The following is a 17,003-nucleotide window of genomic DNA, read 5'->3' as shown; positions in this document are numbered from 1 at the left end:
TTTGCTACGCTTTCCCGTTCTTAATCATTTACATTTGAATTCATGTCACCTATTAAATATAGCACGGATAAGTTCCCACCATTTATTATTTTGCTGTGACCGTAAAGTAATAATAAATGAGAGAGGTTGTTGAGATTCAGATTGTACGTTAAACCAAAAACAATATCACTTCAATGTATGAGTTATATCAGTATAGTTTTCAATTAATGAAAAACACTGCTGCTATATTTATCTAAAACATAAACTACAAAAACTTTGAAAAGCAATTTCATAATTTCATAATTACTCAACCTACCACGAACAGATACCAAATCTCCCTCCATATCGTCGCCACCGCACTTGAGTCTACTTACTTAGCGTGTCTGGCATAATAAGTTTGAATGTACAATCAACATGCTTACTTGACAGCCTGATTTCATTAATATTGATGGTTGCAAAGGATTGGCATTTCTTGAACAATTTTAATTCAAGTCATCTAACTATTACATAGTATCCAACGCACTTGAGTCCACTTATTTGCCGTGTCTGGCATAATTAGATTGCATATAAAATCAACATGCTTACTTGGCAGCTTGATGTCATGGATATTGATGGTTGCAAAGGCTAGCGTTTCCATTGCCAACTTTGGAGCTTATCAGGCTAACGGCGATCTCTATCAAGTTCTCCTTTTAGTGCAATAGTTGCGTTGACATAGGCTAGTTCAGCAATTATTAATCTGTTTGACGCATGGCTAGATTAAGGCAGATAAAAAATACAGAGTTTGTGAGGGTCATAAACTATACCACGGCTACTAAACCCCAGATCCAACACTTATTAAAGTGTGTTGCAAAGAAAATAAGCTGTCGACATTTTGTGGTGCATCTAAGCCTTGCGTTTACATCTACACACATGCATTTGATTTAATTTAGATTTCAGTATTTTGGAACTTGTGTTTAGTGGCCATGTATATGCATTAATCAGTTGTTTAACGGCTGTATTTAAACGCCAATATAAAAACTAACCACACATTATAATAGTGTTTGTTGTGAATCGATTAAAGTACATGATACTAGAGTAATAGCGGATTTCAATGTTAAAGCGAACGTTAAATAAGCTTAATTATTTCGATGCCGCCGATAAAGGAAAAAACGCAATTTAATAAAAAAAAATGAATTACAACAACAGTACCTCCACCCCTCCTTCATCGTATTAATATGTAACCTATTTAAAACTATATTATTTTTTATCTTGTTATGTTATGTATATCAGAAAATAGCTAAATGACCTCAAGTGTCTTGTAAAACTGGGCTGATGATGATGATGATGATGATGATGATGATGATGATAATGATGATGGTGGTGGTAGTGATAGATTCATGCCTGAATTTTTATATCGTATAATTGATTTTAGAAATAACGAGATAATATCGCTTATATATGGATTGTATTATATCTGTAATAAATTAAAATTCATCGGAAAGTAGTAAAAACCCTAATATCAAAACCGATCGAAATCGTTTTTTATGGTATAAAATATTTGCAGTTGCATCAATTATGCATGGACCCAAATTACAGCTGATTTGTCATTGACATTGAAAGTTAAAAAGTATGACCATTCAAAGCGTGAGGATAGTAGGTACAGGTTTTGATCATGTTTAGGTGATGACTGATATCACTCATTCGATTTTTATGAGCAAAGCATAAACCAAAAATGCATATGAATTGTGTATAAATTAAAAAAAAATATTAGTCTTTATAAATGTGATTTTTTTAATTATTAGCTACGTGGCAACCAATTCAATTATTCTAAAAAGAGCCAAAATTTTGTCATTTTTTCTGTACACATATCATAAACACATTTTTTTTTGATCATTTAAGTGAAATAAGTTAAAAGAGATAATGCATTGAAATATTTTTTTTATTTATTGTGCGCCTTTAACAAACATATACCGTTTGTTCTCATGCCTTATATATGGCTTACAAATGATAGCACATTTAAAAGGTTAGTTGACTAATAAACCTGAAGGGCCTCACCTCTTCTATATTCACGATGAAGTCCCATTAGTTTCTGCACGACTGCAATGAAAGAGAAACTATGGGTACACTCAATTCCGAAAGTATATATGACATATTGAATTTAATGACAATATTTTATGGTATACTGCATTGTGAAAGTATATATGACAAATCGAAATTAACGACAACAATTTAGCATACACTGCGTTCCGAAAGTTTATTTGACTAATAAAAATGAATGACACTTTTTTAGGGTACACTGCATTGAAAAAGTATTTATGACCAATATACAAAAATGGCAATATTTTATTAAACACTGCTTTCCGAACAATGATATGACTTTATTTCAAGGTGCTCCGTCTTCCGATCGGGACATCGCATTCCGAAAGTTGGTATGACAAATTAAGTAATGAAAAAAACGGGTACACTGCATTCGTTAGATTTTATGGAAAACTCAACGTGAAAATTAGATCAAAATATATTGTAACAGTTCAACAGTTGTATCAAACAAACCAAAGTAATTTTACTAAATCTATCAAAGCTGTTTGTGCAGAAGTGAATTGGGATGTACTTATATTTAGATGGTGCTTATATTTGGTGTGTTATTATATTAGGGTGGTGCTTATATTTGGGGTGTACTTATATTTTATGCTGCTTATATTTGGGGTGTACATATATTTGGGTGGTGCTTATATTTGGGGTGTACTTATATTTTATGCTGCTTATATTTGGGGTGTACATATATTTGGGTGGTGCTTATATTTGGGGTGTACTTATATTCGGGTGGTGCTTGCATTTAGGGTGTACTTATATGGTGCTAGTGATTGTATTTGGGGGCGGTGGGTACGTATATTTCGGTGGTGCTTATATTAAGGGTGTTCTTATATTTGGGTGGTGCTTATATTTAGGGTGTCCTTATATTTGGATGGTGCTTATATTTGAGGTCGACTTATATTTGAGGTTAACTTATGTTTTAAATTGGACAATGTTGTATTCTCACACATTGACCACTTTGAAAACTTTTTTTTATTTTTGTCAAGCATTGTGCCAATTTTTGGACGTTACTGTCTGGAAACCAACGATAAAAAGACTGCTGACAAAAGAAAATATTGCAGTTGTTCAAAATTACCCCCGAAAATTGATGTTTTTTACTAAAAGTGTCCTTATCGTTTTTGAAGAATGTTTTTACGACAGTTTTCTAATTAATTGAGATATGATCTTTAGTATGATATCATAATATACTGAATTGAAGGCGTTGATGCCCAAATCAGCTGGTTTTCAGACAAAGAATAAAAATCAAAACAGTCAATATGGACTTAACAAAACTGTCACAAAACAAAAACTAACCAAATATGATGAGAGCGAGGATGGCTGTTAAACAAGTCATCACGATAAGACCAAATATCACAAACGTCCCAAAGGATTCGGTATCGTCTGCAACGGTAGAGCATTCATGTAAAACGTTCGATTGACAACTTGTAGTGTTAAAGTAATACGAATGTTTATGCTTGCTGAATTGAAACCATTTCTACCATTATATAAATACTGGATAGGGATGTTGCTTCACATGTAAATAACGCAATCAAATGGTTAAACGCAACATGGTATAAACATTTCAAGGTGAACACGGGTAAAAAAACAATTTGAAACACCGCGGCTATTTTCCATCAAAAACAACCTCGGATGTATTCCCGTACATGAGTAGAAGTAGTTTGTTAAATTTAAAAACGATATCATTTGTTAATTGTATTGTTTCAACATGTATTTTGTATAACAAAGTTAAATTTGTTGTCAGTGAAGTGCATTACTGCTTAAATAATTAAGAGTAAAGCCATTAAGTTTAACTGCTAAATTGAAATTATTACGCGACCTACTTGCAGCGTAGTTAAACAATTAGATCTCTGACATTGTAAACCGTCGATATACATTCGAGGTTGTTTTCAATGTAAAAGTGGCCGAGGAGAGAGTTCCAAATGATAAAAAAACCACGGTTGCCTAGGCTGAGTGTAGTCATGCTTAATTGAATATCATTCATGCATTAAAACAAAACAGGAACATGGGTGCTTACTTTAAAAGAAACCTACATCATTTTGTAAACCTCGTTTTTAGGCGTTTCGGTCATATACGAGATATGAGCACACACATGTGCAGTAAAGATGATATAATGTGGTACAATTTGCATACTTAATAGGAATTACTTTGTTGTGATCTTAGAATTTCTGCGAAATTTATCGAATGTTTGCAAATATCTTAACAGTGAAGGCGTTAGGCAGGATGCCATGCCCGGTATGCATGGGAAGCTCATGTCTACGGTTTTGTGGATTTAAGTCAAGTATGAAATCCCTCTAGGTAGGAGCAAAATCTGTCATTTTGGGATGACGAAGGATTCAATTTAATATTCAACAAGAAAGTCTTTACTCTGTGATACGACAATAACAACAGCTCTTATCGAACCGCTTTCATTTCCTTTTTGGTTGGCAAAGAAACTGTGCATAAACCTGCTTTCAAGCAATAGGAAAAGCAGCAACACAACTAAACGAAAACCAACATAACACAAAGTATAGTTCTTGTTTATTGTTCATGAACTTACCATATGGATCGGAGTTTGACGTCACGTGATCACAAACTATTCTGATGTCATTGTACACATAGCAGTAGAGGTCTGCATTTAATTGTCTATACGAGACCTAAAATTGAATAACTGATTCATAAAACAATTTAGTTTTATCCGCCATTCTGAATTTGCAGATGCAAGGATAAGGAGTTTGCCTTCCACGATAATCTAGACAAAAACAAGGACTACAATCATTTACAATATCACATTAAATTAAATGATTGGGCTCTCCAAGTTTGAGCTTACTTTGCAATTTGCAATATGCAATCAATTTTCAAGCTTTCAATTTATTTACTTATCTCAAATTTTGAAATGATAGCACTGCTTACTAAACTTATGTCTAACGTATTATGTACACTGACACACCTCAAGCCTTCCAATACCATTGTATTTGTCGTTAAATTGAAATGATATGCTTGAATTGGTCTGAAAAAGGAATGGAATAAAATAGTGCAATAAAATTTAGCAAGATTCCGTTAAATTATATGTATTTATATTGTTAAAACTTTCTTGGGGGAGTAACCCCAAACCCGGCTGCCAAAATATTCAAACCAAATAAAGTTCGGTTCTGAGGGAGGGAAGCAAGTCAAAAGGTTTTGCCTCTTAGTTATGCGCCCTCTTAAGTCATATCCTGGATCCGTCCTTGCTTCACTTAAAAACAGACCATGATATGCCTTTTAAAACAGCTCGATAGTATAGACACAATGAGTATTTAAATGCATACAGTTTAACGGATACTTCTGACAAAGAATCGAAATGAGTTAGCTGTCTGTGTTTTCTTTACTTGGTCAGACTGACATGCTTCCATTTAGCGATAAGACAACATGCTTCCATTTTGCGATAAGACAACATGCTTCCATTGATTGATAAGACAAGATTGATTATATCCTTAGACTGTTAAGCGATCTTTGTTTTGTAACAACTTTACGAACAAAAACAAGGTCTGGGGTGGTATTCAATATGCACCTTTAGTTAATCCAAGGGTCGTTCATGATTAATTGCATTTACAATTTTGGTCAGTTATCAATAACAAGTAATCAGATAAGCTACATCTTTCTTAGATCCAACCAAGACCAATATTTAATACCAGCTCTTGACAAGACACAATTTCACGATACACACAATAAAATATCATCGTAACCTATTTTAAGATACTTACAACTGACCCGTGTTTTTAAATGTAGTTTGACCTTTGTCTAATGGTGCGAATGAAACGCGTAATACTCGTGCCGACGCCTTGTGATTTAATGTTCCATTTTTCGAGCACAGGTAGGATGTGTTGAACATTATGTCATCAGACTTGCACCCCTCTTTACAAGTGATGGCTGAAATTATTACACACAATTGAAACTGATAAGATATTCAAGTGTGTATGCCTTATTTTCTACAAGATTTGCATTGAAATATCAACAAATCCACACCTTTCCAGCACTCCAATACATCGAATAAACATGAATCATCATTAATGTACGCTTTTGATGGAATGGAATTCCTTTTATGTAAAAACGTTTTTATTAAGGTAAATATCATTGCTTATTGATAAATGGACGCACTGGCTATATAACAATGTAACTTAGAAGGACACTCTCAATACACATACATTTTAGAATAACCCAGTATTTAAGCACATGGTTTATTGCCTCAAATGCACTAAAATAGATAATCACAACGTCTTATAAAAACCAAGGCAAAATCATATACCAAAGTATATTTATTAAGCGAAATCCTGTATTTACTCTTTTAGCATGACTCTTCGAAAGATTAAGCTACTCTTAGCTTAAAATGTTGCAAGCTTGTACTCCCCCATCGTACATTTTCTAAGTTAAAAAAATGCAAAACTAGGGGTGGGTTTGAACTGGATCATGCTTCAATTTTAAACCGCGATATTATGTCTCTAGTTTCCATGTTTTATTGCCTTGGAAAAAGTGGCTTTGGAACAACAGTTTCTGAAATCCAGAAATTACCATTCCCATTTAATCGAATATTCAAATTGGTCCACAACATCCAACGTTGAACTGGCAACCGTGTTATATTCGTTCCCGGCAACCGTGACATTGATGGCAATATGAAGATGATCGGTGACTGAGATTGGCAGCCAGCAATTCTAGGGAAATAAAAAACAATTTTAATTCCTCGTAAACAATTGGAGGATATTCAAGCCTACAAAGATGTACACTTAACAATGTTTCAACGTGATTATAATATGATAGTATATCATGTTGTCAAATTATGTTAAACAAATACTCTATTTCATTGATGTTTTAATGTTCACACTGTCTGCTTCCGTATGTGTTTGTTTAGATCGGGTCAAATAGCAATCTTTTGTGATTCATCTGTTTATGTCCCTGAAGTTTCCTTTGGAAAGAAATTACTTAATTTAAGCCCGATTATGAAGGCAATAGAAATATTTATTAAATCAATCTCGGCTCCGTTTCCTTGAAACCATAACTGCTTCCTTTCTTGGATGCCAGGGAAAGGTTCTAAGATTGGCAACCAGCATTTGTAGGGGAAAAAGTTATAGTCGGAAACGTGTTTATGTATTAAAATCTACATCGATTGACACTTTATTGTTTGAATATGATATTGAAATGGTAGATTAATTCTCTGTTTACTACTATGTTTTATAGACCGAGTCATACAACAATATAGGATGATACGTATCCCTAAAGTTTTGTTTGGATAACGTTTTGATCTCAAAGAGTGTTCGTTGGTTGGTTAATTATGGAATAACGCTCGCATAAAAAAGTGAGTCAAAACACCACCAACCAGTTGTTTAAATTCTTCTTGACCGGGTCAGCAGCACGGATCGCTGGAGTGTCTGTAGGCGGCTGGAGTTGCGAAAAAAAGCTAGTGTGTAGCGAATATTCAGCGTCAACTTAGCCTGGGTCCTTTCTGGAAAGTCAACACTGCAAACACAAATTTAAACATTAAAAGACCGTAAAAAAACATGCTTGAAGAAGATTAGATTTACAGACAAACGCTTGTTTGTAGGAAACATTAAGCGTCAGCGTTCAGGGAATCTCGTAGAATGAGTTTAGTGGTGAAAACAAAAGTAGATCAACATACTGGCTGAAGCCGGCTGTTTGTGGCAATAACAAAGTTGAGGGAGTGCAATGAAGCTAAAGGGAAGACATATGTCTAGCTCGCGCTTACTCTTGTCTGGTTTCATACCTGCAAAGATGCATATTACACTAAACGGTTGTGAGACTGGAAAGTATGTAGTACAGAGGCTTTCAGCAGAAAATGAAAACAAATGAAATGATATTCAAAGTCGAAATTGACTGGATAATATTGGACAATTACGAGTCTGTGAATGAGAGCCATTATCTTAGACCATATGTATGACCATCTTGAATGTAAAATGTGTCTGAGAACCTAAGACTATTTATCATGTCATTTGCATACAAATCGGTCAAATAACAAGGTGCCATGTAAATTTTAGTTTATCCGGATAGTAGATCACGTGATATTTATCTACAGGCATTTGGTCCTATGACCGCGAAAACGGACTTCCTTTTCAATTCTACTATCATTAGTAACAGTTTGATAGTAAAATTATTCCGCTAGACTGATATTTTAAATCACAATCAAAATTTAAAGTTAGGTGCATAAAATGTCCTTAATGGAATGATCAATGACTTTAGTAGCTTGAATTAGCCTGTCTTGTTATATCATACTATGGCAACAAAATTACTTGGCGCATTTGTCGTTATTCTTAATGCGGACTGGCATTAATTACTTCAATCAACTTCAAATGCCATGAATTGCTATGACAGAGACAGATTACAGTTTCCTCGCTTACACAAGTTGACGGAAGTTGATTTTCAAGCAAATAAGACACTTGCACGTCAGGGCCTATGATAATTCTGCCTTACAATTTTACTGCCATTTATTGAGTGTTTGGAAAACATTTTGCCATTTGGATTACCTAGATAACAATCTACTATCCAATACTGAGGCTGTGCTGTTTTCAAAATGATATGAGATATTGAGAATTGGTCGTAATATTGCCAAAAAATCAAGTTTTTACACCTATAACTTTTTTATCAAAATATCTTTATACATAAATGTTGGGTTTCGTCTCAATGTGTTTGCGTGCAAGAAGTACGGCAATATATTTTCTAAAGGCTTGTCTTTTACTGAGCATGTAACATCCACGCCCCTTCCCTTTGCGTACTGAATTAGTCTATATTTCTTCCATTACAAAAAATATAAATCTATTTGCTAGTTTCTGTACCAAATATTGATGCATATTTGTTTTCTGCGTAACACGTATCATTCACTTGAGTACGATTACTCATTTAACAGTCCATGAACACGGCGTCCCCATCACATTCATGAAAATCTAAGAAGAAAATGACTCCATATACAACTGATCAATTGGTTTTATAAAGCACATACAGTCACATTCTGTTTATGGTCAATATGCCATATTAAATGTGAACACATATAGTCACAGTTTATTCATGGTCAATATGCCATAGTAAAGTCGCATTTTTGCTCATGTTCAATATGTCCTAGTTAAACGTGTTTACATATAGTCACATTTTGTTCTTGGTTAAAATGACATGGTAAAACGTGAACAAATATAGTCACATTTTGTTCTCGGTAAAATGTCATAGTAAACCGTGAACAAATGAAATCACATGTTCTTGTTAACACATATAGTCACATTTTGTTCTTGGTGAAATGTAAACATTACAACGTTGACACATAAAGTCGCATCATGTTCTTGGTCAAATGTCATACAAAAATGTGATGGCACATTTTGCTCATGGTTAATATGCCACTGACAATTTAAAGAACAAATGAAGAACGAAACCTTTCCGTTCAGCCTTTTGTAATGGTTATCATTTTACCCTTGAAACATAAAGACATCGTACGACAGAATTTATCACTCTGGTAACTAATACATAATGTCAGGAGTATTCCTGTTTCTCTTTGCTTTTGGCATCGACTAATGGACCGTGATTTGTCTGTCTGTCACAAAAACAGTTCTTCGATATGTTTACGTACAGCATTTGCCGTTAATCTAGACTGCTAACAGCTAAAACATTGCCTAAAATGTTTTAATATTTCCTTTTCGCAGTTTTTCAAGGGGTTTGAGGGGATGTTATGAAAGGACGCTTTTCGGACGTCCTGTATCATGTTGAGTTCTGTGAGTAAACGCGTATTCTTCGAGACCTCGTACCGGTCGAGACGTATGCTTGTTTATACACCAAACAAGACCTGATACAGACGTGATACAGGTCGTTAGAGACGCGTCCTATTGTTATATTTTTTATCATATGTCTTCTTTGACTTTTTCGATGTTGAAACGCGTTTAGTTTAAACCAACAACACTGCACTTTTATACGACAGTTTCCGGATTTCCATGTCAGAAATAAAGTCATAAATTAATATCGTTCATTATATAGTATTTTTTTCTTGAATATAGACACAAATCAGCAATAAGATACATCCGAAATAACTACGTTAGGAAATAAAGTACGTTTCTGAAAACATATGTAACTGAATAGTAAATTTAAATTGTATAAAACTTGAGTACAGGTCATTCTGTAAAAGGTACCACTCAACAAATGCTACTCAGCTCATGCGGGTTTCGAAAACAACAGTAGCGCGATACGGATATATCATTACAGCGTGCTGTTTTTCCAATGCTTGATATGGAAAAAGAAATTGATAGGCATATCGTAAAAGAATTATTCATTTACCTTATATCTACGATTATTTAATACTTGTATGCACATGCAACTTTGAAGTTGTATTGCTTTCATAGTCGAAATTGTTTAGAAAGATAGTTTTGGGCCATCACTGTTACACCCTAGTGTGTAAGTGCATCATCTCCAACAATCAGGGCACAAACTGTAACATAACGAAAATGTCATTATTGAAATAACATTAACAACGCGTTTATATGGGCTTTATATATACATATTAATGAAGAGAAAAATATGTTAGTTTGCCAGGAATTGAAGGTATATATACTTTTGTATGATATGGCAAATTCCTTATTTAGATTATTCACAACCCTCCTCTTAGCCATTACATGAAACACGTTGCTTTATGTGGCCAGAATTCATGCCTATAATGAGTCTGAAGTAGCTACATGCCGCAAAATACGTTAGCGGTGCGCGGAATCGTAATCCGCAAAATTCAACTAGTCTAGAGTAAAACAAATCTTCCGGTTGCAGCAATAATTACCCTGTTATATCGAAACAAAAAGCTTGACATACCGAACCAGTACTTTAAGATATTGGAACAACTATCATGAAGTGAACGAGGAGGCAGCTTCATGAACACACTTAAGTAGCATCACAGACTAGGTAATGTTTTTCAGCCACTATTCCACTTCAGGCGGGACAACGTTTTCTCATCTTAGATTGTACGTCAACCCGGTCACAGGTTAATGTCAACGTAACATTCCTATACATATGTAATTGTTATTTTGAATGAATGTCTAGCTTGCTTCGTTAGTGACAATGGTTGTCCTACTGGCTTCCATACTTAAAAATGGCATCAGTCAGGCCCACATAGTGTAGTGTGTTTCCTTCGTTTTTACTGAGTTTGAAAATAAATGTCAGTTATATTTACATGTAATATACCTCGAGAATTGGTTTTGTGGTTTAAAATAAAAGATAAGTTCATTACTAAAGCGGGCCAACTGCATTGCTCGTACTTAATCTCCTTCATACTGTCGTCGGCATATGGAAGAAACCATGAATCGTTCGTCTTAATTTACGAAAACAATGTGCAACGTATGTGTCTGATCAGAAAACAGAAATTATTGTATTTAGAAATGGTGGCTTAAATCTCTTGATGAAGTTGGACGAACTTGTTGGGTAACAAATATTAAAAACATGTTGTTAACATATGGATTTGGATATATTTGGATAACTCAAGACGTTGGAAGTGTTAACGTTTTTTTAACAATCTTTAAACAGAGAATTATTGATTGTTATAACCAAAACTGGCTTGAATCTGTAAATAATTCTGGTCGCTGTTCTCATTACAAAAACTATAAAACACTGTTGAATGTTGAAAGATACCTATCAGTAGCTATACCATTTAAGCACAAGATATCACTTTCAAAATTTTGATGTTCAAACCATAAATTGAGAATAGAAACTGGTAGGCATCAAAACATACCAAAAGATGATCGTATATGTACTTTTTGTTATGATAACGAACATTTATCTGTCTTAGATTGTGAATATCATGCATTTTTGTCTGTAGAAAGTATGACAATATAAATAGACAATTTTTGTTTAATTGGTACTCTGCTGGTATAGATTTAAATGACTTTTATAACCTTATGAAAACAACTAATTATGAGACTCTAAGTAAGTTGTCTTTCTATGTATATCATCTTCTTTTAGAAATTAAAAATTAAAAAGATATACTCATGCTTAAATTCCTTTTCTTGACACAACTCGTATATTATTTGTTTTATTATGTATGTCACGTATTTTGGGCCGGTGGCCTTTGATTACTTATTAAATTTCTTGACTTGACTTGACTTGATCTAGAAAAGCTTGTTAATTGACATTGGACTCAATTAGAAGCAGCATAAAATTATAATCATTACTTCACCACTCTTATTCATCAGAGGTTTGGTGATAATGATAAATCTAACCTCTGATTCAATAATAAAATATTAGAAAGAAGTGAAAGGCATTTCCGGCCATTTGCAAAACAGTGCGACCCTGTCCAGTGCATCTTCTCTGACATTAAGTGCATAAACCCAGACACCAATACGTAAAAGAGCACACTTTCCATGGTAAGCATTATATGTACACGAATCAATTGCAGAGAGATGTTTATTTGTCAGGTATCGACGCAATCTGTAGATTTGTTTATTTGCCACTGGCCCATTGAAAATTGCCATTGTAATGAACGCGTTATTTAATGATTAAATGCAGTTGGTCTATATCGAGGTATATTTAAACGTTAAGATAAGGCTTAACACGCGGTTATTTCATTAAATGTATTGCTTTGAGTTTATCTTGTGTGCTAACACTTTTGAACGTACTCAAAGATAAAACTCTATGACATGAAATTTGAGATCTAAGATCAATCTTTTAAGTTTTCCATCGAAATAATGCTAGTGCTCATGCTATTATTGTCTCTTATAACAAATTTACGAATGAGAGTGCTTAGCGGTCAATAACTTACTTTGTTATTATATTCAACGTCTATGAATTGGAAATCGACAAAATAAGAATATAACAATGTAAAACTCTATGTATGTTGTCTTATTGGGTTGCATGTCTCTTTCTGTCTCACTTGGACTTGATCCTTGTGCCTTTAAGCAAGGTCCACTATAATGATTTCATTAAGCGGTTCGTCCATGTAAACTAAAGAGTTTTACTGGGAACAAATAGGGAATAATTGTTTGTTTCCGTGTACTTTTTATTCCTTTCTGTTTACTTTTGGTGTTCACAAGGCTAAATATATTTCTATCTTACACTAAAACATACACTTTTTCTTTCATTATATCCCTAAAACTGAAATCAAAAGACATTTTATTAAAAAAACGCGCAAATAGGTATGCGCACGTAAATTCAATAAAGAAATGACGTCGTTTATATTGTGTCACAGCCCTGTGCGCGCTGATGTTTGATTTGGATGATAGAACGGCCTAACATTCAAGAAAGTGAAAAATATTAAATTGATATTTTCACATTTTGATGAAATGAAATCTATTTTATTTCGCTGATAAATTTATATAAGCCACGGGAAAGCATACCATAAAATAGATAAGATCAACTATCAGTTCGGGTTACATCTCTAATACGTTTTCTCACGTATTTCACCTGAAATACACAGAGATTGTATGAATTGCCGGAAACTATTATCATGAAATATCCGTTGCCAAAAAGTACGCATTGGTTTGGAATTTCCGAGATTGCCAGCCCATGGTTGATTGTAACATTAAGAACACCTGTTTGTATTAAATGATCCGGAATAAGTATCAATAGACATTATGTAATTATTTATAAAAATATAAGTTGTTAAACATTTAGAACAAAAACAAACAAAATTACCATTGTTATAAAAAAGAGCATTACTATTGTACAACGAAGGTTTTTCCTAAATGCATAGCTTTTTTAATGGTGCTTGCTACCTTAATTGTTATTTTGCTGAACATTAGTTGTTTAAACATATCTAAATTTGGCCACGATTGTTTACCTAGGTATTTTAAGCGTGTCTGAATTTACTACAGCATGATAAGAAATGGTATTCAAGTTCAATTACATAAGCGTGACCACATAGTCTATATTCTCTCGCAATACAGTTTATCTTCCGACTTCAATTTCTTACTTGAGAGCTGATAACATAATGGAAGACAAATATTTGCGGATATCAAGGCAGTATGTTCAATGTTTAATATATGGCAATTCTAAAAATACGTAAATCTTCTAAATGCACTATAAAATATAAGAAAAAGTTATCGACGTTTAAATCTTTTATTTTTTCCTGTTGTGAGGCCAATATACAAACAATCAAAGAGCTTCATTTTCATCTCTAAGAAATGATAATATTCACTGAAGAAGGATAAAATAGCCTTCTAATTTTTGACTGCATTGTCATTAACAGTTTTATCCCAGGAGGGCATAAATTACCTTCGGCAAACAAGTATGTTTCCTTCTATTTCGCCTGGCCATTTTATTTTTAATGAAGTTCAATGAAGGTGAATGTTGGGAAAATGTTTGTATGTCATTTTTTCACATTTGATATCTTCTGGTAAGCTGGTCAAAAACGGTGTCAAACAAGTATGTTTCCTACTATTTTGGCTGACCATTTCGGGTTTTTTTACTAACATTATAAAAAGGTGAAAATGTTGGGAACATGTTTGAACGTCAATTTGCTTATGTTTGGGTTAAGGACTGTTTATGTGTGTGTGTGTGTGTGTGAACGCGCGTGCGTGCGTGTGTGCGTGCGTGCATGTGCGTGCGTGTGTGTGTGTCTGTGTGTGCGAGTGTTTTTAATTCTGAAAATTTGAAACAACATAGATATTTTCTGATTTACGCTGTTATTGATTTTGTTTGTATTACTGGAGGGATGTTAAATAGGGGTCCCATGTGACGTTCTACATACTGGTGCACATGAAAGAACAAGGATAGCTTTAACCAGGGTTACTTTCTGTCGGTGCAGTATGTTCTAAAAACCTATGACTAACAAATTTATCGGAGCAATCGTAGATTGGGCCATGCCCGAGTGCGAATATTATGCTTACAGACCACCAAAGTCGGATATTTCTTACCTTTGATATCTTCTGGTAAGATGGTCAGTTGTATGGTGGAGTTGTTGGCACATGGTTCTCGGGACAACGATACAATGGTTCCTTTATTTGAACGCCCTGTTAATATGATAATTAAGACATTGTGAAATTACGTTTATTCAACAAAAAAACATACAGAAGGTAGTATACATGGATGTTTTATCAGTTTTTAGATTCCTGTAATCAAAGAACAACAAGAGGTATTATTTTATCATTTATTGAAACTCTGAGCTTGAGCAGAGTATACCCAGTCAATAATGTTAGTGTCAACATAATATGCATGTTATTGTTATCAAGCATGCGCAGAATCGTGGTACACTATAACCACTCGTTTTTTTTACACAACGCGTTGCCACCGCTTCATTGCCGAAAATCTGGGCGATATATTCAACTGTTACCAATGCGGTGGTGCTCGTCATCGCAGCGTTTTTCTGCTGCTACCGCGTACGACCTCCAAAAACATGCACGCGCCATATCGCTGCGAGGTATTTTAACAGGTACCGTTGGTGCAAATAGAAGATTGTTCATGTGAATTGAACCCTGCTCACAGAAAGAATCTCACTCAATTCTGAGGGTAAACAATCTCATTCCCCAAACTTGATAATTATGTCGATGGGATATTGAGTGTTTGTTAAAGTATTTTTAATTCAATTAAACATCAATGTAAAGACATCGCTCTGATATAAGTTCTAAATACACAATCAGAACATAAAGCATGGTTAAACGATTAAAAAAACGTGCGCAGTTTTATTCAATATTTGATTTATTCAAAATCACATAAGTTTAACGAAGGCATTCGAAATTTAGATTTTTTGCAAATAAGGTGACACTAGCATCTGAATAAATTTAATAGTTGAAAAGCATAATTTCAAAAATCGAACTACGTTTTGAGTACGAATTTGTAGATTACGGATCGAGTTTGTATGAGTTTAATAAAACTGAATTATATTTATAGGACGGGAACAAAGATAAAGCCTTCAGGAAATTGACAGCTACCTTAAATTTACTTAATTGTCGTAAATAATCACTTCGCAACGCCGCGTATCGCATTGACTCGACGCGGTGAAACGCGGGAAAAAAGAAAAAAGAAATGCACGCTGTGTGCATTATGCTTCAATCGCGGCGTTTAGTAAAAATTCATATACAAAGTATGTCCGCGGTGAGGAAATATCGCGGCGATGTGCGAAATGTGCAAACAACGCGTGGTAAGAAGTGTATGTTCTCGCGGTTTATCCATCTATTCAGACGCTTTATCGATTGTTTGGGTGGTGACTATGTAATTCCCTAAAATTCATTTGTGAGACACAAGTTCACCAGGCACAGTTCACGTATATTTGTCAAATCTGACACCATTTCACCAGACAGAGTACATGCATATTTGTCAAATCTGACACCATTTCATCAGATACACTACACGTAAAGTTGTCAAATCTGACACCAGTTCACCAGAAATAGTACAAGCATGTTTGTTTGGTCTGACACCAATTCACCATACATAATGCACTCATATTGGTTGATCTGAAACTAGTTTACCACATATAGAACACGCATGTTTGTTTGGTCTGACACTAGTTCACCATGCATAATTCACGCGTGTTTCGTTGGTCTGACACCAGATCACCATACATAATGCACTCATAGTGGTTGATCTGAAACTAGATTACCACATATAGAACACGCATGTTTGTTTGGTCTGACACTAGTTCACCATACACAGTACACGCATTTTTGTTTAGTCTGACACTAGTTCACCATACACAGTACACGCATTTTTGTTTGGTCAGGCACTAGTTAACCAGACATAGTATACGCATGTTTGTTTGGACTGGCACTAGTTCACTATACACATTACACGCATGTTTGTTTGGTCTGGCACTAGTTCACCATACACATTACACGCATGTTTGTTTGGACTGGCACTAGTTCACCATACACATTACACGCATGTTTGTTTGGTCTGGCACTAGTTCACCATACACATTACACGCATGTTTGTTTGGTCTGGCACTAGTTCACCATACACATTACACTCATGTTTGTTTGGACTGGCACTAGTTCACCATACACATTACACGCATGTTTGTTTGGTCTGACACTAGTTAACCAGAC

Source organism: Mya arenaria, chromosome 7 (genome assembly GCF_026914265.1).
Source record: "Mya arenaria isolate MELC-2E11 chromosome 7, ASM2691426v1".
NCBI lineage: Eukaryota > Metazoa > Mollusca > Bivalvia > Myida > Myidae > Mya > Mya arenaria.
The sequence above is the reverse complement of the archived record's forward strand: the minus strand, read 5'-3'. Positions refer to the sequence as shown.